The sequence below is a fragment of the Passer domesticus genome, chromosome 4 (genome assembly GCF_036417665.1).
Source record: "Passer domesticus isolate bPasDom1 chromosome 4, bPasDom1.hap1, whole genome shotgun sequence".
In the NCBI taxonomy this organism is placed as follows: domain Eukaryota; kingdom Metazoa; phylum Chordata; class Aves; order Passeriformes; family Passeridae; genus Passer; species Passer domesticus.
Window position 1 is genome coordinate 56364928 of NC_087477.1, and position 27278 is coordinate 56392205.

The window sequence follows — 27278 nt, forward strand, 5'->3', positions numbered from 1 at the left end:
ATTGTGGGAAAGAACTCAGAACCTAAATCTGGAAGTCCTTACACAGATTTTATTCAGTCAGAACTTGCTCTTAATTAATTGAAGCTAAACAATGAGTAAAGCTTTCAGAATTTAACCATCTCCTTACATAATTGCATTTTTTTCTTAATTAGGCTTTTTAATGTGATACTTCCATACAGCATTGCACCAGCAAACTCGCAGACTATAAACTGTCTCCTAAAAGCCATGAAATTGAAACCAAGAGCTTTTGACTAACTTGAAATTTGCTGCTGCAAGGGATAAACATGCCAGATCCTAGTATGTGGGTCACTTGTTTTGCCAGACCATTCAGAGTATGAACAGATTTGTACTTCTTATCCTGAAGAGGGCAGAGAATAAGTATTTTCACCATTTTACAACTTTTTGTGTTTTACAAATAAATGCATGGTAATCAAAAACTGGAATATGGAATTAATTATATTTAGATCGTAACAGTGAATTTGGTCTTTCTTAACATCCGTGCTGTCATTTCCCATCCTAACACTTCAGTATGCACATTGCAACATCTACCTACTGCTAGAGCAGGCACGAGTTGGCTGAAGAGTATAGATCAGTAAATTGAATTACTGCCAAAGCACATCAAAACAGGGTAAAAGACTATTTGCAGGGCATTTTGAACAAACTTGCAGGGCATTTTGAACAAACTTGTATAGCCACTGCCTCTGCTTTTCTTCTCCTGTCAACAAATGGAGGAATTCAAATACCAAAGCTCTCAGTAAATTACACAACTGATTAAAAAAAAATCTAATAACTATGGTTTTAACTCTTTGTGCATCACAATAACACATAGTTTTATCTTTGCAAAAGGAAATTTTCTTAGGATCATGAACCAACAATATCATTTCTTACTCATGTAATATGAGAGCATATCACATAACTACATGGTCTGGAAAGTATGAATCTGAATCAAATAATGACTAGTCTAAAATTCTCCATAGCCCAATTACAATAGCTAATTTTGTTTTTTATTTCCCATTTTCCTTAACAATTCATTGTGTTGAGCATTAAGATTGCACTGTATAAAAGCCTTTTTCAGTCAGACCTTAAGAAAGCAAGATAGGAAAAGTTATGGAAGAATCTGGTTGATGTAATGAAAAAATATTTTGTGTAAAAAAATTGATGAAATTTGAGTTTGTTAAGCATACTTTTGTAGAAGCTTGGTTTGTTTTGTTTTTTGGTTGGGGTTTGGTTGGGGGTTTTTTTTGTGCTTTGTTTGAGTGAATTAGTCCTTTATTGCCTATCATGCACAGGGCAGCTGTTCAGATTAATAGTTTTGAGGCTGGGTTATTCAGATATGCAGGGGTTTTGTTTTCAAGTGCAGTGTTTCTGTGCCTTAGTTTTTGAATGTGTAACATGTGATCTTTGTTAAAACCCTGCTGTGGAATGCTGACACACACACAGGATTATTTTCCCTGCCAGGGGTTCATATAGATTTATATGAAACCTGAAAAAAATGCAGACTCAACTTTTATTTTCTATTCTGAAAGAAACACAGCTGTCATGTTGGTGACAAATAGCTTTTAATTTTAAACTTTTGGATGAAAGGTATCTTTCCTGACCACACTGTGGCAGGATAAAACTCACTGCATCCTATGAGTTACAAACCACGTGAGGTATCTGTATGTAACTGAATATAACATTTTGCCAAAAGCTTCAGACAAGAGCTATTCTTAAGGTCAGCTTTCCTAAAACTAGCCCATGGGCACTGCTTCCTCCTGTAGTGGGGATCTACTGCTCTTCCAAACCTATCTGACATTTCCATCTATGAGTACAAAGCAAAAAGGAATAAAAATGAAGGTTTACACAAAGACTGGGAGTAAGGCATAGCTGTCTTAGTCAGAAGTGAGTAAAAGCAAATGTTTTCTTCACAAGAAAACTCCAGGCTAAGATCCTGTCAGTGGGAACATTTCACAGGATAAATATTCAAGAAAGGAATTACTTTCTCAAACCTTGGGTTGATTGCAGGGCCAGTCAGCAAGCCTTGCAGAAAATGGTCTCAGTGGCAGGGTCTGAACTAACTGACACAATTCCTGTAGTAATCCCCTAAAATCTTGCCCTTGCTGGAGGGTGTGCACCTGTAGAGTGCCAGATTTCCTTCTTTGTTTCTTCTTTTAAAACCCCCACCCATTCAATTTGCTGAGACAATGCAGTGGCAAGACAGCCACAATACAGCACTGGGTGGGGAAGAGAAAACCATGTGTGAGCCATCTGCAGGGCACTGGGCCCCCCAGCATCTGCTACCCACATCCCAAGGTTATATGGCCAGATCATCTCCTGAGTCCATGAACGGGATGGAAGGAGGAAGGGAGTGCAGCTGCTGCTGCTGCTGCTGCTGCTGCTGCTGGGCTTCCTCTAGCTGGGAGGCTGGATGAAATAATTCTACCCTTCTCACCACAGGGAAATATGGTTTCTGTAGCTTTTGTTGTTTTCTGTTTTGTGGTGTAAACCCTACTCTGATGTGGTGTTAGGGTAACCACACAGGCAGTGTCCCTGGCTGTGTGGTTCTCGGGGGCCCACAGCCAGAGGAGGCATCTGGGCATCAGCCCCGTGACTCTGCACAGAAGAATCCCTTGCTGGGGTCCTCTTACCCCCAGCAAATCTCTCAGTACTGCTATAAGGAATATTTTTTTATCTGCCTGTCTGTCTACCCTCACCTGTACTTAAGACTCTGTTGTCACTGAAGGAAATCAAAGAGATTTCCTGGCACAGAAAGTCAGTCATTATAAATAAAAGTGTTTTCTTTTATGATGCTGGCGCTTTGCCGCTTCACAGCAGCTGAGATCTGTGCCTACTATTCAAGACAGATATAAATGTTTACACAGTCTATTCCCAAGCTAAAATTTTAAAATATAAAATATAAGTAAAATATAAAATTATTCTGAATATATTAATATATTATTCAGCCTGAGTCTGAGAAAAGAATTGCAGGGTATTTGTCTTGTGTTGACTGGAGATATTTCTCTGTAGCAGTTGTGAATATTATTTTTGCTATGTGGAGTTAGGGAATTTTCCTGCACAATAGATAACTTTAATTAATGAAAATGAAATTTAATTCCATTGCCACATCAGGGAGACCATCCAAGCACAAGACACAGTGAAATGAAAACAGTTTCTTTGGTATTTTTAGAAGTGCATTTGCCCCCATCCAATCCAATTTCTTGTTCAAAATCAAAGCTTAATTTCTACAATATAATGCAAATTAATACATTTCTATAAATCATCATAGTAGTTTCCCTACCTCAGAAAAAAAACTACAGTGGGAAAATTATCTACCAAAAATTGTTCCAATCTTCTGTGAGACTAATAAATAAGTTAATCTGAATGACTGAATATGGTAAACAAAGCATATCTAATAGCCCTTTAAAAGCTTTCCAACTGTCTAAATGCCATCTGCCTGAAATTTTATTTTACTCATAAAGTATTCTGTCCATAATGTAATAGGAGCTTCAAATCATTATACTTTTTGAGTAATCCTTTTTTTTATTAGTTCTAGGAACTGAGTAGAATATCTTTAATGAGAGGAAAATATTGCTCTCAACTTAGTCCATCCCTGGCTATATATTTCTAGGTAAAATGTCAAAGGAAAGGAGTTTGAGCTTTAACCTATCTAAACTTATCTGCAAAATATACTCAGATGTAGTTTGAAAGACAGAGACAAATAGTGTGTTTAACCTTAGGAGGTGCTTGGGTTTTCCCTAATCTCGACCTGCCACATAGCTGAAAGTGGAAGCCTTTGAAATGTTTTTACAAAAATATTTACTTTTTTTAAAAAATTAGGAATGGAGAAGATTAACAAGGTTTTCCTCTCCCTTTCTTTTTAACCTTGCAAACAGTTTAGTCATGAACCTCCACAGGCTAGCATGTTCTGTTGTGTTTATCTGATAGTGACAAAACAAACTTCAAATATCTCAAGGGCTCAGTTTAATCTGTTGAGCACAGAACAGCCTTTTATCTAAAGATGTCTAATTAATAGACCAGTCATTCAGCAATGAGCCCTGCATCATGTTAGCTTCGTTAGGAACTTCTTCATTACAATTGTGCATTAAAAAAAGAGAAGGGAAGTCTACAAAATGAGTCAAAACTGCAGAATTTGACATCCTGGAATTATGTACTGCTTAAAGTCTGAATGCTAAGTACACTGTGCATCTGCTTCCCTTGCTGATATATTGACTACCCCATGAGCTATTGGTGTTGAGTATTTGGGTTCCCATACTGGGAGAAGAAGCCAGCACCCCAACTCAGCAGTCTGAACCATACAAAACTCTCCTTGATCCCAGTGCTGCTTTTCAAGATACTCGGCCTAGATTTGTTGCCAAGTCAAGTGAGGACAAGAAGAATGAAACCCTCAGGCCTGAAAAGGGCAGTTACCTTGGTAAGGAATAAACTGGAGGGAGTATGCAGGAATTGTACAAATGGGCAAAGGAGGAAGAGTCCCAACACTGGGGCACAACTTAGTAAGGACTGTAGGACTGCTTTTTTATACAAGAAATATCTACAGCTTACTGATTCTTTGTTGTGAGCATTTTTCCAGCAAAAAGTCAATTTGTATTTATTGTGTCCAATCATTAGTAAAATCTAAAAGTGCCTGAACTAAAAAATAAAAGAAAATGTGGACTGAGAAAAGGAGAAAAATATCTATTTTTCTTTAAAAGAAGAAAAATCTATTGACAGCAAAATAAAACAGAAATTTGGCACCACGTTCAGTGCATCTTCATAGCAATAACCACACCACAAATTAAGGACACATTGAATATTTTTGGCTATTTCAGTTCTTTTTCATAGCCCCGTTGACATTTCCATAAGCCTCTTGGCAGCAGAGTCAATTTTTCTGCATTCCAGTTTGCCCCATTTTAAAAGTGCATTTTCCTTTTTCTAATCATCCATAATCTCCCATAACCCTCATCATTACATCAATCTCCCAGCCAGCATGAGGAGCTGATGACAGGGCACAATGCCTGACATCTCCATGCTATTCCTAGATGCAAAAAACATCTTGTGTCCTAGCCAAAACAACAAATACTAAAATGACTGATTGAGAAATAATTAAGCAAATAGAGGATTTGATACCTAAGTAGATGGTAGATCTTCAAAAGTGTGGAGGAAATCTTGAAATTTCTAAACAACCTCAGTTTATTTTATTTAACATTCTTTTCTTTCTGTTTTAACTGCTATTGAGCCATGATGATACAGTTCTTTGTGAACCAAAGAAAGTACTGTATTTGAGGCTTTCTTTCTCACAGAAAAACCTCATTTTCTGTTCAGTGATGAACACACAGGTGTCGTGTGAAACGATTCACTTGGAAGCACCATTAAGTTGGCCCACATTTCTCATAGAACCCTTGACCTGAGGACTCCCTGCTCCAGCAGCTTGAGAGGAATGCATTTTCTAGTGCTGTTTCCTAGCATTCACTTTGTTGATGTGGCTGTTGAGCTATGTGGAGGACAACTTGAACTGCAAGTCAGCCACGGATACACTTGTCTTAAACATGTTAACCCATTCCCACAGTCATGACAAAAACCCAAGCCAGCTGCTAATACATATTAAGTGAAGACAGGTGGTTGAGTTTTATGTTCAATTTATTTACTAGTTTATTATGTGGCTTAAAAATCTGAGAATAAATATTTAAATGTTTTGTATCAATTACATAGATTTAATTACCAAATAACATCCCTTTCCAACAATAACAGTAATCATTAAATATTTTCAAGATTTTTCTACATTCTAGTTTTACAAAATATACTTAAATGTAACTAGTTAATCTGGACAGATACAGAAATAAACATGATTGTCCAATAGGTGATAGCAGTAACAGTAGCAGTAAGCTTTAATCAACATTATTTGGGCATTATTCACTTTTATTGAAATATTTCTTAGGAAGTAACACAGCCAATATTGCTCCTAAAGAAACCCTGAAGAAGCTGTTGTTTGTTTTTCTAAAAAATATAAACTAAAGCTGCATTTTTATTTTCAAAGGAGTAGCATTGAATTATTTTGACTAAGTAGGAGCCTCCTCTCTGTACTTGTGATTTTAACTGCTCTGCTTTTTAATTCTGTTTTGCAACATTAGATAATAAGTAACATTCATGAAGAGCTCAAGATCCTCCACTGGCTTTAAAACATGGAGAGTTCCACTAGCATATTGCTCTCGTCCCCATTGTGACCAATTAAATGGGAGGATACAACAGTGGGAGCATATAGAGTTTACTTGAGTGGTTTCATCCGTGCCTTGGGCAGAGCCCATTTGGCAGCACCTCCTCCTGCACCAGGAGAAAGTTGCAAAGCTTTATTGTCAACCACATGCCAATAAACAAAAAAAATTCTAGTGGCTGCTTCTATTCATGGCTGGCTGTGGAGGAACAGGTAGCTCAGCATTTTCAAACCACCCTGAAAATGAAGCTATCTGCGGGATCTGAGCTGTAGAATGGGTCGTGCTTATGCGCACCACACACATAATGCTACCCACTGCTTCACACCCTAACAACAGGGTTTTCAGTGGGATTTATCTTGCTTCTGTGCTAACTTGGCTTGTCTTATTGTACCACAATTTGCCCCATTTCCATTCTGTAGAAACTGGAAGATAGTATTTTAAGGCCAGATAACCAAAATTATTTGATTCTTCTTTGTTGTGGAGTTAAAATATATCCCTCAGTTAAAATTCTCTTTCTGCTATGTGTATGTGAATTATCCAAAAATATGGGTCTAGCCCTGCAAGCCATTATTCACAAGTTAATTCTTTAACTTTATGGAATTACTCATGCTTCTTTTGCAGAATGCAGTCCTACTATCACTAAGAAAATATAGCCAATTAAATAAAAAATATTAAAAGACTGCTTTTTGCCAAAAACAAAGAGTTTGTTTGTATTTGTAAAAGTAACATTTATTATAGTTTTCACAAGAAACATTAAAATTTTAGCTAAAGCAAGCAGTGGTTTTACTTTCTTATTGAGTATCTTTTGGGAAAAAAATCTTGGGGTCCTGAAAAATTCCATTAGTGTCTTGTATTAAAAGTGTTAAAACCTGAATTAAAGAACATAATTCAGATGGAGTTCTGGTGACTGTGCCAAAGATTACATCGTTGGCTGCTGACTGCATCCAGATTTTTAGAGCAGGTGTGTTGACTCATTCTCTGAGAAGCTGAGGAGAAATGCTGGCTTCACTCCAACCCCTTAAAACAGAGCTAACCCAGCTCCATCACTGCTTTGGGACAAACCATTGCTGTCAGACAGCACAATCTTCATGGAAATGCAAAATATGGCTTTAACATGATATTCCAGAGAGATTAGCAATTCTCTGTATGAAATCTGGAGAATGATTTACATCCCCAGTTTAGTCACTCCACTGCTAACAGCTCTTGTGTATTGGGAGGTTTATTGTTATTGCAAAAGCAGCAGCCCCTCAGATGGCCATTTTTCCTGAGAAAGTTGCTGAATGCTTGGCCTGTGACTCTTAGCTGGTTTTGAAAAACACATGCCTTTTCCAACACATTTTGAACATTGTTGCCATTTCTATTGGAGGTTGTCCGTGCTGACTTTGGTATTTACATGGCCTCTGTTACCCGGTGTATTGTCAAAATCACCACATTTGTCATCTTGCTGGCAGTTCCCTGCTTACCTTTTCTTACCCAAATAATCTGTGTTACAGGACACAGAGATAGTAAGGATTTTATTTTACAAGTTATTTTTGTTTAATAAAAAGATGTCTTTTAGCAATCTGAGGAGAATATTCGTATGCTGAAAAAAAGACTTCCGAGATAATATCTGCCTCCTTTCCCCTTCCCTCCTTCTTTGCAATGTTTGGAAGCGCCCGTAGACCTTACAAAAATAACTCAAAGCAAACAGTAATCAAGAAAAAGCTGTCTTTGCAGAAAGCTTTCCCTACATCTAGCTCCCATGCGATTAAATTTAACTGCTATTACTGTCACTGCCTTAATTATTTCTAAAATTAGCAGTTGTATCTATCCAAAGTGATAATGCTTGGGATATCCAGTGTCATTACAATTAAAGCCCCAAGAGCTCAACAAGTGCATCCAATTGCACAGAGAAGTATGGTGGAAATCAGAGAGCCATTCTCTGGACGAGCTGAAGTTCATGGTGTATCTTTCTACCCATTTGGGAAAAAAAAAACAGGTAATGAAGTAACAAAACCCTATATTACAATGTTGCTCACATTTGTCTATAGGCAACAAAATCATGCACTTGCAGAGTCTGTTGGCACATGGCAGAATAAAATTGGGCAAGTAATCAACAGCTCTCTCACCTTCACTGACAATCATAGCTGACACTTTTGTTGCCAGCATCACAATCTCCACGGGAGGCTGGCTCTGCTCTCTAGTTTCATTGCAAATATGGAGCACTTCTATGAAAGTCAGGAGAATGATGGCAGTCAGAAAACTAAATTTACTTCAAACATGAGAATTTGTTCTAGCAGCCTCATGGTAGCAACAGGTTAGGACTAGGTTTTCTGGGCAGATTTACACAGCCTTCACAGATCTGACAGGTGAAGAAACAAGACTTTGTGCAGAATTTGCAAGCATTCATCTTTCACCCTTAATCTGATTATAAAAAATAAAAGCACCTGGAAGTACATCACTGTTGTCCACAGTCATTCATTTTGAGAGTTTTGAATTGCATAGTGGAAACTGCCCTTTGAAATATATTTTTAACTGCTGAATATATATGTGATTCTTTTATTCAAGGCATCAACTTGCTCAAGCAATGCTTTGCAACAATGTTTTGTATTTTTTGTGAAGACTAGTAATTTAAAAAAAAAAACAAAAACAAACAAAAAATGTTTAGTAGGCTGATTCTACATTAGGCTCACCTTATATGCTTGCTCTGAGTCTCCGCTCCTTTGCTCTCTTTTGCTTCCACAATTCATTTTCCAAACTCAACAGGGATATTTGAAATGGGAAATCAAGACATGAGAGAAGATGCCTGATGTGGTTACTGCATGGCAACCCACATTCCAGCTCACAGCTAATTACAGGCAATGCTGACATCTGAGAGCTGGGGAAAACTGGGATGTTAAATCTGCTTCTTTGTACAGCAAAATCTTTTCCACAAAGTATTATTTTACTCCATGGAGCCAAGGGCAGTCTGCAACACCAATGCTAGCAGAAAGTTAACATTGTGTTAAAAGGGGATGGTAAAAGAGAACATAGCTTTAATAACTTAGCATAGAGATAGACCATGGACCAAAACATTAATCATAAGCATTCCTCTACTGACCTCCTGAAGGGCCAGACTCCTCTAGCTAGGCTTATTAATCCCCATGAGAATAATAATATCCCATTTCAACAGTGAGAACAGAACACTTGTCTTGGTTTTAGTTGACGGATGGCTTAACTATTTTTGCCTTTTTTTTTTCTTTTTTTTTTTTTAAGACAAATAACATCCCTCTCCTTTTTTGAGATCAGACAGCATGGTTACAGACAGAGTCTGAGAATATCTGGTGTATGGGATCATTGGTGATGTACTGAGTACTCCCTCTCATTGATATCAAGTTTTTTTTCACTGAGCAGTTTATTTTCTTGATGCTATTTCCAACATATGGAAAGCTCATTGTCTAGTACAACAGAGCCAATGCTTCTCTCTCCTTGTGTTGTATCCAAAAGTGATCTAAACATGGTGAAATAATAACCCCACATTTAATAATATTGCAAGGCTATCAGCCAGCTGCAGCAGATTTTCCAGAGGGTATATTGACGTCTTGCATATGTGGTTGTAAATATACCATTTTCTCTAAATTACATGCATTCATGACCAAAGCTTGTCATAGAAAATACTCATAGCCTACTTATTTCTGCTACTATTTAAAAGGAGTGAGTTCCTGAGTTTTCTGGAAATGTGGGAGAATCAGATTCTGCTTCCTCTAAAGCACTTAACTGATATATCAGCAAGGAATGGACTGACACAACTCTTCAATAAGTCATTTTCTGTTCACTTTTTCCAGCTGTCTCTTTTATAAGATAAGAGAGCTGAGGAAAAAGGATACATGCTGAAGCATTTCCCATCTGAAATTTATATTTAAACAGTCTCCCTGTTGCTTTTCCAGGATCATTATTACCAAGAAATAATTTTGTTTGTTAATTCATCTATTCTTGTTAGAAAATCCTGTTTGCCCTTACAAAAACACAAAAACTGAGCATAAGCTACAGAATAATGTTAAGATCAAGCTTTCCTATTAGCAAGTGTATTCAGTTCATTGTTTATGAGATGTGACAAACAACATAAGTTAGATCCTCTCCCAAGCCAGTGGGACATAATAAGGAGTTGATATTATTCCTTATTTCTGGATGTTTTTAGGATTATTACAGTTATTAGTAAGCCCATATGCACTTTGCTGTAGCCTTCAGAAGCTCACATCCCTGTGATCCAGGAGCAAAAAACGAGATTTCTTCTCTTTCCCTGACCTATTACCATTCAGTTTCTAACCTATGGCCATCTTTTGGCCTGTGGCAAGGGTTTAATGAATATGTTCTTTATCTAAAAAATCTCACTTTTAATCTAAATTGTTTTAGATAGGCAATAGACAATTCAGGAGTTGAACCCAGCATGTTGCCCTGAATAGCAGAATAATACTGGCATGTATTTTATGTACTCTGCTTTCTCATACTTTTTTATGTATATGTCCTCTCCTGTTACATCCAGTTGGAGAACAGATATATTTGCATCAGTTTTCAAGCATCAACTCTGCCCTATCCCCAATAGAGACTCTTCATTTTCTTTCTCCCCATGCAGAAGGCAGTATTTTAAAAAACATTTAGCTAGGTGCCATGAGATGACTTCATGGAAATCGCGTGGCTTCACTATAACCCTGAGCACATACACAGTGAGGGAGAAAGGCATTCCTCTTGCTATCCAAGTTTTGGGAGGGTGGAGAGTGGAGGCTGGAGGTACAAAGCCAAGGTCCAGGATCAGTAAATCTGTCTGCTGTGCAGTATCCCTCCCTCCTTTCTACGCAAGCCTTCTGGCTGAAGTAGTGCCCAGAGCTCTCAGCCAGTTGTGTGGTGAGAGGACCCTGGGCAAAATATCAGGCTCCTGCAAGGGCTCTGGGGGAATTGCAGGCTGTCAACAAAGTTTCCTTGGAAAACAAAGCAGAGTATGAATAAGCCACTTCCCTTCTGACAACAGAGAGATCCAGAAACAGAGAAGATTTTTCTAGCAATTAGGCTGGGAGAAGACTCTATGCAAGCTTGACAGCAAACATGGCTGGGAAGCAGTGCCTGGAGGGGGCCACTTGAGTCTGGAGCAAATCAAAAGCCAGGTTCTTCAGTCCATGCTAGATCATGAGAGCAAAAGACCCAGAGCCTGTAGTTCCCTGCACTATTCAAAGTTATTATTAGTTCCTTTGTCTACTCAGTGCATGTGTCCATCCCCAGAAAATGCTGTGCATGCCATGCATGTGCCTGCTGCCATGGATGACCCTCACACAGTCTCTACAGGCAATGAATTGTGAAATGAATTGTGAAAGCCTTTTCCTCTGTTTGTGCTGCAGGAAATGCTTTCAGTCTGCTTCCTCATGTCCTTTAGGCTGTCATCTAAAATTCTCTCTGTTGTTTCCATCATTTTGTTACCCTTTCTTGCACCCTACAGAGTTTCTGCAGTATTATTTTTACTCTGTTTTGGTGCTGCAGCAAACAGCTAATTTCATCTGTTACCACAGGGTGCTTGATGCTTTTTTGCACAAGCTCAGCTCTGATAAAAACTAATTATTTGCATTTTCATGAAAATTTTTGCAATACCTTTTGCAAGTCTTCACTCACTTATTCACATAAGAACATCCCAACCAAATGCTGTAACATTAAATGAAGTAAAAGTGGAAATCTTGGAAGTCATACAGAAAAGTCAAGTAATACACTGACTCCTTGAACAAAATAACAGCTGCAAAAAGGGAATGACACAGACTTTAAATGTTATCATTGCAAAACCATGAAGAAATTATAATTTAATTATGTTCAATTATCTTTCATTAGAAGAAAAAAAATGTGCTACACAGCATTTCAAATGTAACTGCCTCAGTAAGGCTTTCATTTTTTTTGTGGAAGTGTCAAGATGTCAATTACACATTCATAGGACTACGATGAAGAACTGATTTATCTATGCTTAATCATTCAAGATAATATACTATACTGTGTGTGCAAAGGAGATAAAATCAGCCAAAACGTATGAAATATTTTGCTGTCCTACTCTTGCAAAATGGAGCAATTCATGTTTTCCTAATACTTGATATCACTGAAGTTGTTACTAAAAAATCTACTTTTGCAGCCTGTGCTCTTCCCAGTTGACATGGGTGACTAGTGTATAACAGGAAGGTTTCCAACACTTTAAAGACTTCTTCACCCATGCCTCAAATGAAGTTCTTTCTGTTCAGTTGTCTTCCTGAGAAATATAATCAAGGTAAATTTGAACACCTCAGACAATTCTTATTTTATTTCAAATCCAGTCCTTGGCACCAGAGTCTGCATATAGGTATTTGAAAGAGATGCAGCTCATTATATAACTAGTTTGGTTTTGAGTTTGAGAAAACTTTGTTCTAGGAATCTGAGTTATGGATATTAAGTTTAAACTAAACGGACGTACAAATCTTTTGGAGATTTAGCCATTGCTGAGTGCCAGAAAATATGAAAGTGATCTATCTTAGAGTACTTTGTGTTCCTAACAGGGAGTTCTGGGGACTCACTTTCTTATTGCATAATATTGAACACTAGTAACCAAACATCTGTTAGCAGAGAATGGAAGCTGCAGATAACTGTGGTCTTTAAATGACCAAGAAATAGATATCCTTGGATACTTAAAATTACTTTGGTAAGCTGGTACAGAATAGCTACACTGGCAAGGTTCTGCCTTGCATCAAGGATTCCAAATAACACAGCATAAACACTAAGGTTATCCCTAGATAAGAAAACTATAAATGTTATTGATAAGGTAAAAAAACCCCAAACCAGGTGAGATGCACACTTGAATACATACCTTGCACCAGATACTAGTCCATACATCAAAATCGTTCTGTATTTTCTCCTTCTATAAAACAACACAGAACTTGAATTTTTCATGACATCCTATATAAAACCATTCTATTTAATGGCACCTTCATTACACTGACTTGCATTAGAAACCATGTGCAGTGGAAGTGTCAGAAGCAGACTGAGCACAAAAACTTCAAGCAATTTTGGGTCTAGAACTGGAACCAGTGGCATTTTCCTTCTTGCTACAGAGGTCCAAAAGTGAGGCACAAGCCAATTCTGGAGTGTATGGGACGCTGTGAGTGGTACTTAAGAGTAAAGTTCAGAAAAGGGCAAAAGACTGGCAGACTTTGTTCACAATTTTCTCAGCCAGTTCAGAATGTAGCTGTGGAAAATGCCCATATATTCTTGTGTGCTTCAGTTTGTCTAACTATAGAGTGAAAACTCCTGCATTAAAGTTATTTTGAGACTAAAACATTGCTTGCAGCGTGCTTTGCAAACCTCTGCTGAAAGTTTCACAGTAGTGCAAATGTGTGCTTTTTTCATTTAGTATTGTAGGCACCACCATGCAGGAATAGCACAGATAGACATGCGTTTTCATCATCTTTTGCCTTTAAGTTCCTAATGTACAATCAAATACAGAACTCCCTTTTCTGAGCTAAAATTGTAACTGTAAACAAAAAAAAAAAAGTTTTTTTAAAATTTTCCCTAGGGCAGTTGTAAAATACTTAGGTAGGCAATAGCATTTAGGCTGCTAATGATCTCTAAGAAATTACTGTCATTAATTATAAATTAGTGTTTTTCTGTAACATATAATCAGCAATCAGAAACTGCTAGGAAAAACAGTGATGACGTGAAATCAGTCACCATAATGTGTTTTGACAAGTCTCCTAATTAAGAAAATAATTACCCAAACCACTAAATATGTAGGGAAAAATATATCTTGCAAGTCTGGCAAAAGATGAGCGTGTTCCTTCTAATTTTCATCATTTTTGTCTATGAAATGGAAGAATCTTCTGCAATATCTGGAACTGGAACTAAACCTCCAAAGGGAGGTTATCCAAGATTGTTATTTCTAGTGCCAAAAGAAAACAGATAGTTGGCAGTCAAAGCACACCCGCCTATAAAGTACATTTTGGTCAAAAGTAGGCAATTCCATTTTGACTCCAAGGCTCACATCCCATCCTTAGCTCATCACAGATGGGCGCCTCATCGGTCACAGCTGTCTGAAACACCCAGATAGGCCCAACGGGGAGTGAGGAGATTGCATTGGTTTTTGGTCAGTATGAGCTTGCTGGGTTTTGATATCTCTTTTCTACCTTCATACAACACTGACCTGATTCCTAGCATTGTTTGGGATTTTCCCATTTTAAATCTCTAGTGGGAGATAATCCCTAACTTTCACTATGGAGTCAATCACCAGGCAAGGGAAGCCACGTAGATTAGGATTTTTGTGTCACTCTTTTACTTCTTCCTTCTTCCTTTTCCCATGTGATTTTCTGTAGAAGTCATTCCTCACATTCTTCACATCTTGGCATAAAAAATAAAAATCAAAGTTGTATCAGATTTGGTTAATCCTGTCCTTGAATTTTCTGAGGGATCAGGAATCAGCACAATAGATGTCAGTGTCATCTAATAAAATGGAATTCAGTACTAACTTGGAGCTGCATCTCTTCCAACTGCAGATGCTATCAGTCATCCATATCTACCTTTAGCATATTTCTGAAGATCTTTCACACGCACAGATGTGATATTTCATCAGGTCTGGCTCTTCTTGTTTCCTCCTGGCAGCACTCAGCCATAAATGCACACAGCAGCCCTCTCACGTGAAGTGTCTCTCTGATATCCCATTCTGAGCATCTTTATATGTTTGTAAGGAAAAAACACAGCCACAAAAACAAAATAGAAGAAAGTAACAAACCGGAAGGCAATAAAAACAAGTAGCATCAAACAAACAAAAAAGAAACCAACCTGGGGTCAAACCCTAATCAGGAAAAAATAAAGCCAGCTGTGACAAGGTTCTCCCTAAGAGTACAAAAATATTCCCATCCATCAGCTTGCCATTAAGCAGAACTCAATCCCGGAGGAGTTTAGAAATGGAAAATTATTGGGCAAAAAAAAGCTATTTCCAAAAAGATGAAATTTTTGTACCCAAATGTTAAGTAAAAACTTTCCACCTAAGGCAAGTATTGACAGTGGGTTGAACACATGCAAGACTCAGGAAATGGGATGCACGTTCCTCTGATATGGATGGCCTCTGGCAGTGCTGTGGATATCCTGCTTGTTTTTGTTGAGAGGGTCATAGCAGTACACACATATTTTTTACACATTTTCCTGCTGGTTTTGTGGAGGGCAAGAAGACAGTTGTAATCACAGTTTGTCATTTGGCTGACTTACATTTTAGATATTTTCATATTGGCTATATATAGGTGTTGACAGGTTACAAATTTGCACAATTTAAAGATTGAGACTGCCTACTATATTGTCATTTCCATTCCACCTGAAATGCAGGACCATCGCTTGTGCTCAATTCCCAGCAACTTACCTGGAATCTTGTTAAAAATACTGTTCATTCCACTTTCTTTGTGAGTTCACCCATAGTTGAGTGGCTAACATTGTCAGGAAATTAAAGTGAACACAAACTGGACCTAACGAAACCTCTTAGTGAGGCTCAAAATAGTTCTTTTGTTTTTCTTCAATATTCACGCATCTCTGACTTGCTGATTATCTCCCAAAAGCAGAAGTTCCAAATTTACTTCTGAGAAGACTTTTCCTGACCCACCTAAAGCAGAAGATACAGGAAATTATATAAGAAATGTCCATGTATCTGTCACCCTGTTTCCCAGGCTGGAAAATGAGAAGAAATTTTGAGAAAATTGAGTTGTTTCTCTGAAGAGTTTTTTCTCAGTCTCATGCATGAAAATGATACTCTAAATAGCTTTGTGTATGAGCTTTGCAGTTAATGTTACAAAGGAGTACTTTGACATTTTTATGGTCTGTTTTAATTAAATGAAGCAAAATCTGCTCTTCTGAGTGATTCATTTATCCTATCAACCTTTCTATTTTTGTAAGATTAAATCAGGAAGTTCGCATTAAGCTTCCTTTCCTGGAATTCCAGTTGAACGTTATTACCCTTTGTTTAGACTGTATCACTTACTCAGCTGATAAGAGTAGACTATTCCACTGGAGAGATTCAGCAATTTACATCCCTTAAAGAGCATTCTGTATTTTACAGTAAATGACTATACTACATGTCTCAGGAAGCTACTGAAAATTACAGCATTTTTTAAATCTGCAGACATGAAACTGTATACTAATGCAATGATATGTCTCAGCAAAGCACACATAATATTTTTTGTCCCTGACATTAGGAGGGATGTTGCAGCTTTGCATCGTTTAGTTCTCATTGCAATCCCACAGTTTGATTATGAACTCCAGGACAATACAAAAGAACACTGGTGAAATACTAGATTCTAAGGGGATAAAATTTTGTATTAAGACACACATAAATTCTGAAGTAATTTTTCATGGTTTAAACTTTGAAGTTGCCATTTGAAATCTTAAAATCAAGGTGCCTTCCTAAAGGAGGCATTTTAAAATGCCAGAGATTCAACTTGAAGCAAGGAACCTAAGCAAGACTTGTGGTTCAGGTTGCTACAATAATCTTTAAAAATCTATGATCAGTGGTGTAAAAATATATACACACTTTAATTCTGGACTGTTTTATAATTTTAATACACACTGTTTTCTGAAATTATGCTGCCTACATTCTTTGACTATTATGTTTGTTTTACTCTGTAGTAACCTGAATTCTAATATTTATGTGAAAAGTGCCTAGATTTACAATGTGTTTAAGTATTCTTAGTTTTTTGTGGAGATGGTTTTTGGTTGGGTGGTTTTGGAGTTCATTGGTTTTGTTTGTTTGTTTGTGTTGCTTTGGGTTTGTATTGTTGGGGTTTTTTGCCTAGGACAAAGTCTAGCTTTGCAAACAAAGAAAAACACATTTGTTCTTAAACACCTGAATTTCTTGTTGCGTTTGCACCACAAGGAGATAACAATTCTAATGCAGTCTAGCTGAATCCCAAATTCTTATTTCCCAGTATTCCCTTTGGTGGCTGTATACAATTTGCCTTTCAGCGTGAATTAAAGTCTGCATCTCTCCACAGCCTGACATATTTACTGACGCTCATAAATGAGAGCATTAATCTATACCCTTAATGCAGAGTGCAGATTTTCCAAAACTTCTAAACTAGAGGCAAGCACAGTGTGATGAGCATTCCTAAATTGTTAGAAATTATATATATATATATACATATATATAACTATATACATATTTATACAATAGACACAGAAAGACAGAAAATAGATATTTATATATTTTTATGCATTTTATGTTCTTGCATTTATAAAATACGAAGTAAAATTAAATCTGAAGGAAAAAATATTTCTAATCTTCCCCAAATCTATCACTATCTAGTTCCCTTGCACATTAGGCAAAATCTCCAAAAATTAAAGCAAATAATAAAAACTTATAAAATGGGGTTGTTTGCTTAGGTCAAATAATTCATATTCATATTAACTAAGAGGGGGATAAACCTGAAAGGGTTCATAAAATAACTTAGTGTCTAACCCTAATTATTGCAAACAAAGATCAAAAGAAAAGCTTATCAGAAGTGGAGACAGTTTATTTCCATCTTGGAACAAAGGACAAAAGACACAGTGTCTTGTCCTTCCTTTGAGGTTTCTCTGTCAGCTCCTTTCCACTCCCTTTCCTGATAGGTTGAAATATCTTGATGGCTGTTCTGTTGATTAAAACACAATAATCAATTCTGGGGAACGTGTCAGCTACTTATTTTTATAACAGGAACAATGGAAATAGCATCACATTGTTAATAGAGGTAAAAGTGATTAAAAATACCCTTTTGAGTTTTCCTTTCTAGTTCCTATTGTCACAATGCACTGGAATTGATCCAGAACAAACTATGACTGTAGACACACACATTTTTACAGGAATCAGAGAACTTTGATTCATCTTTAGTCTATGAAGGAATGCTTGTTTTTTAAAGCTGCTGCTGTATAAACCAAGAATAACTAGTTTGCTTTTTTAATGTATATTTTTTTTCTGATTATTATTTCAAATCAATAGCAAAGAAGAGGCATTTGTCTCTAAATTAGTCTTAGAGAGCATATTTATTTCTTTACAGTATATGTATACACAGTTGTAGCAGGTTGACCACTGTCCCTTTTTCCTCCTCACCAAAAATTCAATTAAGGAAAACTCAGAACAGTCTATGTCAAACTGCTACAAAGAAAAATGACTAAGAGCCTTTATTTGCCAAAACTGCAAATTGCAGAGCTGCATTCTGTGGCATCACATGGAGTTTGCATAGTACCTGGTACTCAAAATGATATTTAGTAATTAAGTACAGAATGAAAAGGACATCATGCTCATCAATAACATCTTTAAAAGATATATTAAACTCATGCATAAACTTCATAATATTTGTCTGGCTTAAAAAGTTAGCATAAATTTCTCCAAAATTTTTAACAGGCACAGAAAATTTTGTTCCCTGTCCAACAGAGAAATGCTATTGAGTACACCAATATAAATATACCTACTCTGTTCTTATTTCCTTATTAAAAAAACGAATCCATGTGTTGAAATTGAGGATATCATATCCTGAATAATCTTTCTTGATATAAAGATGGCTAAGAAAAAGATCCTTCAAATAGGTGAACTCTATTTCAGAGTTACAAAGATCAGATAAGCAGTGCTTGATGCACTCTGTTGAGACAAACCACTCATTCAGTGCCAAGTATTATTAAAAATTCATTTTCTTAGCTGACACATGGACTTTTCATGCAGAGAGATCATTATGAAAAGCCTTGCTGTTCTGATAATCTGTACTTCGATTTCTGGCATTATCAGTCAGATCAGAAATAGTGGGTACAAGTGGCCAGAGGATAAAGCATCAGCTTTTCATTCTTGAGGAGATATGCTTAATGGAATGAGTTTAAGAGTTTCAGATGAAGTGTGGCTGAGAACACAGAAATAGAGTGTTAAAGACCCTGGAAATCCATCACCAAAAAACTAAGCACATGATTGTGAAAGCATTTATGCACTCCAATTTCAATATACCCTTCAAACCAAATAGAATTGCATATATGAATTTGTATAAATGATGTTTAAATTGCTTTCCATTCTGAAATAAACAAAGTCCTTTCTAACATAGGAAGGAGATCTTGTAAGCAGACAAATACTATTGTATGTCAAACAGACCATTACAACTGTCTGGACTTTCCATAATGCTCTGCAATACATTATGGAGAAGCTATAAAGTGTTAGGTAGCTCTCATACTAGCTGTACTCAGTGTAGTCTGATGATGTTTGTCCTAACATAACTAATTACTTTATAGAGCAATTCTAGCACAAATTCATCAGGATACTTGAAGGCCATTCTCCTTCCTCCTTCATTTAGTACCTTTGTTCATATCCAAGGGTTCTGAGCACTGGATATCAACTGGCTCCATGGAAGCATTAAATCAATTGCTAGATTTGTGTTACTACTATTGCAGATATGGTTTACTTTGTCACAATTCACTCAGTCTAGCAGTGATCTCATCTCTCAGTCTTCCAATATTTACATTTTGAATTCTAGATTCTCACTTCCTTCTAGGGAATCTAGAAACTCACCTCTCAATTCCTCCTTTTGGTCTGTATGTTTTTCCCTCGTTGGGGATCAGTATCCAACAGCCGTAGATCTAATGTTCTGCCTGCTCATTACCTAGGTTGGCCAAAAGAAGAGAAGATAAGGAAAATATCTAAGGAAGGCACTTCTGCCCCTTGCAACTGCTGTTAGCAGAAGCTATCTATAAAAGGGAAAAAAAGACAATGGAAATGGAAAAAAGGAAATGGAAAGGAATTTCCAAAAGGAAATGGAAAAAAAGAGGTAGAGAAGCTCTTAGGCAGTAGGTGAACTAAATATACAGCATGTGTTCTACAGACATGAAGACGAAAAATTCTAAGGCAATGCAGGAAGTTACTTTGCCCTTTCTAAACAGATGGAGCACTCAAGAATCCTAGGTTAGCTAAAAGGTTACTTTGGTGGGCAGTAACTCACCACCTCAGAAGCAAATCTAAGGATGAACTGCCCCTGTTTTCATTCTGTATGCTAGCCAGAAAGTTTGTCTCATGGCTCAAATCTCATCATGAAATCGGCTAACTTTGTGAAGTGCAAGAGAAACAGCAAAAGAGATAAGCTACTGAGCATTTCAGATACCTGTCTAACATAAAGGTGAACACCAGTTGGGGGATTTGGTTCATTTTTTGCATATTTGCAATCACATAATCTTCTTGTCTTTGATATAAAACCACATTCAAAACAGTAAATTATTTTGGGATATTGGGCTCATATAAGGCTCATAATTTTTTGACAAGTGGGATTCTTGCACTCTCGGCCAGGTGACATGTGGCTTTTATTTCCAAATATTTTCCAAAGACTTCAGTTCATTTATCAGCTCAAAAATTCTATATTCTAACCTGTTAGCATCTAAATTTTCAGGATATTTTAAAGTTATTTTTCTTAGTGGTAACACTGGTTTACATTAAGGAGCTAAGAGGCAACCTTAGTTTCTTAGGTCTTAGGTTATTAAGTTTGTAAGGTCAACATGACATGAATGACAGATTGCAAAAATATACTGATAAATCAGATGGAAAGTTCTGCCTATACACCTTTTGAGTCATTGTTTATACTTCCTAACTAAAAATCAAAGGCCAGGAGCAGTGTTAATCTTGAGATCTGTGGTTAGAAAAATAAAGATTCCTCAGCAGAGAAAATTGAGACTATTTCTGTACTCCAGTGCTGCTCATGAGAAATACAATTCTACTGAGTGATGTAAAAGCTCTTGTTTCAAAGGAGGGAAAGTTCTGGTTTGAGCATGAAAGGTTCAGGATGTCCTATCACTCTTAATCACTTGCACCATTGATCCTAGCACAGGTATGTCCCTGGCTGCCTTGAACTCTCTGAAGCTGGGATCAAACAAAAAGCAGGTTAGCTCAATTAATTTTTTTCCCCCATATTACTTTTCTCAAAATGGATCCTTATCATTTTCAAGTACTAGACCAGAAATTATCCAAACCCTTGTTACTGCATCCTATAAATAATAATGTTCATAGTTTTAACTTCATTTTCCATGAGAAATAATCAGGTTCTATATCTACTTCAGGCTTATTATTTTCTACCGCCCATCACATGTATTAATGAATCTTCAGTAAAATCAATGTAAACCAAAGACCCAGAAAATCCAATGGCAAAAACTTCTTTGAAACATCAGAGTATTTGTTCCATGTATGTAAATTTTCAGATGCCCAGAGAGGGCATCATATTACTGGTGTGGCTGGCCACGTGGTGGTCATGGAAAATGAAAGGGGTTCTTCAGAACACATTTGCTGCTATACTAAAGGTGTCATACAGAAATGTGAAACATTTGGTTTGGAATGGAGTAAGATAAGCTTTGCCTGCTATCAATTTCTTGTGTCTAACAGTAATTCAGTAATTCTGATAGATGCATAGCTCTTGCAAATTACTGAGCAGCCACAGGCTTTAAAAAGGATGAGCTACAAGAGGAAAGAATCTGTTTCATAGCATGTTTGCTTTAAAATAATAGAAAGCAAATACAGGGATTACTTTGTTTCTCTAGTGACAGAACTGTTGTAAAATTTAATATAACAGCATGGCAACCTCAGTTTATCAGGTGTACTGGGCAAAGAGATTTAAGTCAAAGCATTCTTCAATCACTGCTATCTGTATTTACATTTTGAAGTTGAATAAAAAAGAAAAAAAAAGACATTTCAGAATATGACAGAACCCTGATTTTTTTACTTTAACAAAAATAATGCTTTTTCATATATTCCCAGTCATAAGAAATAGGAGTTTGGGGTTTTTTAATTCAGAAAGTAGGTATTCAAAAACTGCTCTGGGCTAAGATTAGATGTAAGAGATTTACCTCTCTTAAGAATTAACTAATTTACCATATGTCTTTGTAAATTGATATGAAGACAAAGTAAAAGCTCAAAAACAAGGAGAGCAAAAAAGGTAGCTCTTCATAATGTGACAGTGTTGAAATATGAAAGCATACTAACCACTTTCCATGTTTCTTTTTCTTGTGGTCATGTAACAGAATATGAGACTTTGTTTTTAGAACACGAAAGCTCCTATTAACGTGTCAGTCACTTCTATGCATTGTATCATGTTCACAAATAACATCATGCAATACTTTCACTCTCAACCCTACTGGCATAAAAAGAGAAATGTAGCAAAAGAAGGAGGAAGCATTTTTCAGCTAAACTGACCATCCATTTAGAATTCATAACCCGAAATTTTAAGGTGATGAATGAGCACCCCAACAACTCTGTTACTCCTCCTAATCCTCGTCAGGTCTTGAATCTGTTGACGAAGTCCAAACAGCCACTTCTTTCTGCCTGATCCCCTCCCCTTGCTATTGCTGGCACTCATTCAAGTCAGGATCACATTTATCTGAGCAATATACACCTAATAAATCTTCTCCAACTCAGTTTGTTCTTGCTGGCGAGACAGCTAGCTTCCCCCTCCACTTCTCTTGTCTTTCCTCAGACATCATTATGGGTGTTGACACTCTAGCAAGTTACTTAAGGTGCTCTTAAATAACTGTCTGCATGTACACATCTCCCAGTAAAAGGCAAGGTAATTGCTGCTATAAGCCAGGTCTCAGTTACAATAAACAAGAGCATGGGCATGGACAACAAAAGAAGCAGCCAAACTAGCAATCTGCAAGAGAACTTTTATTAGACATAAATAAAAAAAAATTCATCCAGTACTTTTCACAGTACTTCTCAAACACTTTGCAAAAAAGGCATGTACTATTCTCCCTAATTTATCTAAGGAAAAATGAAATCTGAGAAGGGGAACAGATAGACCAATGCTGCCTGATAAGTTAAAACAAGACTGCAGATAGGTATTTTAGGTCTCAGTCTACTGTGCTGTCAAGAACAGGACCAAGGAATATGAATCTGTTATGACGTACACCAGACCTAACTTTGGCCACTGAGCTTACTAACATGTGTTTTCCTTCTTCCCTGTCTCTGTAGCTTCACGTGATGTTAACAATAGCTACTCTCCATGCTGTAGTACCAAGCTTAGTACCTCCCCTGATGAATGCTGATGTGAAATCAGCCATCACAATGTATGTGTTCCAGTTGCCATAGTTATCATGCTTTACAGAGTCATGGGTTCAAAATTATTTCCTGAGTCCTGGAGATTTCCCCAAGGCTAAAACAGCAACAGTCTCTCACATAAGGGGTCAACTGGTCCAGGTGGGTGCATTTCCTCCAGAGGAAATAAGTTTAATGAATATAGAGTTCATTTAGGTAAAAAGCCTTGGATCTCACAAGATGGAAGATGGAAGTAAGAAAAAATTTGCTTTTGAAAAGAAATTTTTCATTGTTCATAATTTTTTTACTCAATATAATTTAAAATACCTGCAATTAACCCAAACCCCCCATCCAAAAAAAAAAAAAAAAAAAAACCCACCCCAAAACCTTTATTTCCTTTCCCTTTATCCTTTTAACTCCAGCTGGGTGCTGCATGGCTGACACAGTCCCAGTGTCTTATGCTGCAAAGTCTAGCATCTCATGTGTAAAATAATAACACAGCTGCTTCATAAACCAATTTTTGATCACTGTTTTGACATGTTCAAGACATCAGTCTTTCAATTTTCATCTACTTTAATGGGCAACTTACATCTTGTTTAATGAAAGGTTACTGTTGTCTCTCTGTAAAAGCTGACCTTTTTTCTCCATCTGACTGGAGGTCATGTGTGAACAGAGAATGAGGTTTACAGAAATGCATCTTAACATTAGAATGCCTTGGAAACAGGTGGTTTTAAAAGTGGAAGGTAAAAGCTACTTGCTTTAAAAGAGTGAAGAGCAGGTTGATTCAGTAATGCTATAGCTGCTGTCACAAGAACACAATGAAAACGAGAGCATTGTTCTGAAAAAAAAGAATTTGCCAAGCAACACAAAAATTAGCTTTATTTCTTGCCACCATTTTAAACCATCATCAAGTGCCTCATCTTTTAATCATTTTGTAGTACATATTTTGAGTACAAACATCTTTTGTGCCATCTTCCTCTCACACTTAATTGCACACTGTCATTTGTAAGCACAGAGGAAGAGAACTGGGGTGAGACTTGGGCACCAATGTCACCTTTTAAATGACCCACAAAGAAAGGAGAGGGCTCAGAGATGACTTCTGGTACCACTCTGCTGCCACACAGCCACCAAGGCAATTACCACCACTACACCTAGGGATGGTGCCTTGGCCAAGACAAACCTTCATTACAGCTTTCTGTAATGCAGTGTAACAATCCGTCCCCCTCAACATGCATATCCATTAGGTCTCACTTACACAACCATTTTTACCACATACATGCAGAGGTTTTAATCCTGATAATTTCAGGTTAAGATTCCTTTTTGTGAAGCAGTGATCAATCATGGATGCTATTTTCATCAGTAATAATACAGTTATTCTGAATTTTTTGTAAATAAAAGGAAGAAGGAGTTCTATGTGTCACAAGCCATACACTTACTCGGGATCATCTCTGAGCTCTCACCACAGATTGTAAATTCTAACTATGCTTCTCTAAACACTTCTTCTAGATAAGGTTCAGTTTACCTACTTTCCCTAATTTCTTGAACATTAAGTTCAGTTAGTTATTTTTGCAAAGGTGAAGCATCTTTTTAAGGTAAAAATATAGCTTTTAATTGAAGGGAGGGCTAACCCATTAAGAGCAGAAAATTCTGCAGTCTTTAAAAATAAACCTTCACCTGTGACAGCTTCTTAACCACCATATGGGAAAGATACCCTACATGTCCACCAATTTCTATAAACCAATGGTATTCCATGTAAGCTAGAGAGCTTATACTCTCTGCTTAAAATGGAATTAAAATACTCTCCTATTTTATTTTTCCATATTTATGTTTTCTCATATTGCATCTTTGTCAATTTAATTATATTTTTGTTGCTTATTCTTTTGTGCCTTTAGAGAATAGAGTCTTTCTTAAATACACTGTGAACTTGGTTATTTCACTTCCAGACTGAACTGTTGAACTCATAGTGTTTCATGGCATTCGAAACTAGGCAAAAGCACAGAGCTCTTACCTCTTGTTTTAAAGTAGCTGCTTATATGGACCATAAAGAATAAGACAAGGTTCATTTTCTTTATTGTTTTTCTGCTGTTTAAAAAAGGGGGGAAAACGTCCAACTGAATTTTGCCTGGGATCAGCTACAAGAGTCTAATATATGAAACAACCTGGTAAGATTTCTAATAGTGTTCATCTTTTTAGATGAAGATTTCTAGAGCAGAGATAAATTACATGTTGTAGAGCAGCATCTCTGTTTGTGCAATATAGTGAATTTACTAAGTATTTTGTAAAAACAATATTTTTGGTAGATGCTTTCTTTCATTTTGTGATTCTCAAGTAGTGAAACCATGTCTTTCCCTCTCTGGAAGCAAGGCACTGTTAGTGTCACTTATCTCTGCAAAGTGATAGTGCAAACACTCTCTGTCAAGAGGCCTGAACAATTACAGATTTCTTAAAGTAATTACTTTCAGTAAAGTCAAGTGCTAGAAAATTCAGACTTAATTATTTCACCGACAGTGGTTGGAACATGAAAGTGCTTTGGACTGTGGAAATGCTACATACAGATATACCCCAACTGAGAAGGAATCCAAGCTCAGAACCAGAGGCCTGGAAACTCAGTTTGAAACTGCTCCATAATCTATCATGCTGTTGCTAAGAGGATATTAATACTAGCATTTAGAATTGCAGTCATGTGTCTGACAATCCTGTGTTTGTACCAGCAGGTCAGTTGACTAATTGTGAATTGGAACTTCTCTGTGTACTGCACTATTTAGAAGAAAAAGGATGACAGGGGTACAGTTAACCATTAAGGCATTTGGGCCTGGGAGGGAAAGCAGAGGACAATCAAGTCCTTATTATTAGATGCCTTCCTGCAAATCACTCCCTTATGCAGTTACAACAGAAGGAGAATTCACCTTTTAAACTGAGTAATTGTGCCTGTCGGGCAGCCCTTTACAATTACTTTACCATCCAGCAAGAGCTCATTGATTGCATTAAGGATAACAGTACTCCACAGAAACAATCCTCTTAGGCAGGCTACTTCCAAAATCCCGTGTCTGTCAGGCAGCTGCCTGCTCTTTGAATAGCCAAAGAGATAAAGAAATAAAAATATTAAAGGCCAAAGCTCTCCTGATTTCACAATACTCTTTAAAGCCGGATGAGTGATTAGGGTGTTTGTAGCCTGTTAAACACCCATGCCTCAGGTGGAATGCTCCTCTGAGCACGTTTTACAGCAAATGTGAGACTGGTGCCTTACTTCAGCTCCAAAAATACGCCTGCTTAAGCAGCTCTATAGAATTCCAAGTTAAAATGCAAGCCCCAGTGACTGTGTGTCTTCAGCAGTTGATAACAAACTACAATCAAAGCCTTTCTCTTTTAGATTACCAGCGAGGATCTAATCCAGGTCAGTGATAATCCTCCAGCATCTATTTAGCAATGATCCCTACAGACAGACTGCTCCATCACAGAAGTCACTGCTTCTGACATGGCTGCAGAGACTGAATGAGGATGGAGATTCTTCCTTTACTGTGGAAGCTAATTAGATTTGCACGTAGAACAGGAGTGCTGAACTAAAGCACAAGCATAGTGTTTCATTGTCAGCATCATCATTAAATAGCATTCATTTGCTATTTAACAGAGTGGTGGAGGGGAGAATGATAACCCTTGATTTAATTACTGAGAGTTTCCCATCTTCCGTGTCTGGGACACATTTATCAAGCATTCACTGATCCTGTCACTCACCCCTCTCACAATCCTGAAATGAAACTGATTTCAAATTCTTGATTTGCAGCTATCACACAACCCTCCCAATTTGGATTTTACTTCACTACTGTACAGGTCTCCTCTCATTTTTAGATTTTTTTTTTAGTTCCCTTTCACAATGCCAAGTTGCCCCAACCTTTCCCATTTTTTCTGTGAAGTCCATTCTGTCCTCCTTCAAAAGCTTCCTGTGGGTCCTATACAAAAGCTTCCTATACAAAATGAAGGCTTGGTCCAGGAAGCAGCCTAGGCAGCCTGTGTTTACAGGAACAAACCCTTATTTTTACAGAGGGTATTAACTTGACACTTGGTGGTCTCCTGGTTCCAGCATTATT

The 27278-nt window shown here is 37.1% G+C and overlaps 1 protein-coding gene and 2 long non-coding RNA genes across 6 annotated transcripts in view; 2 read left to right on the top strand and 1 right to left on the bottom strand.

The window, feature by feature from the left end:
* The window catches only part of DLC1 (DLC1 Rho GTPase activating protein), a 209179-nt gene that overhangs the window by 142516 nt on the left and 39385 nt on the right, over positions 1–27278 (top strand). The gene's annotated exons all lie outside the window — the stretch shown is intronic.
* LOC135299274 (uncharacterized) lies at positions 17734–23276 on the bottom strand. Its single transcript, XR_010361286.1, has 3 exons — positions 23101–23276; positions 19699–19789; positions 17734–17806 (listed from the first exon to the last, which is right to left on the bottom strand). It is a non-coding gene; the product is annotated as an uncharacterized LOC135299274 (long non-coding RNA).
* Positions 23272–25893, top strand: LOC135299275 (uncharacterized). Its single transcript, XR_010361287.1, has 3 exons — positions 23272–23355; positions 25289–25355; positions 25702–25893. It is a non-coding gene; the product is annotated as an uncharacterized LOC135299275 (long non-coding RNA).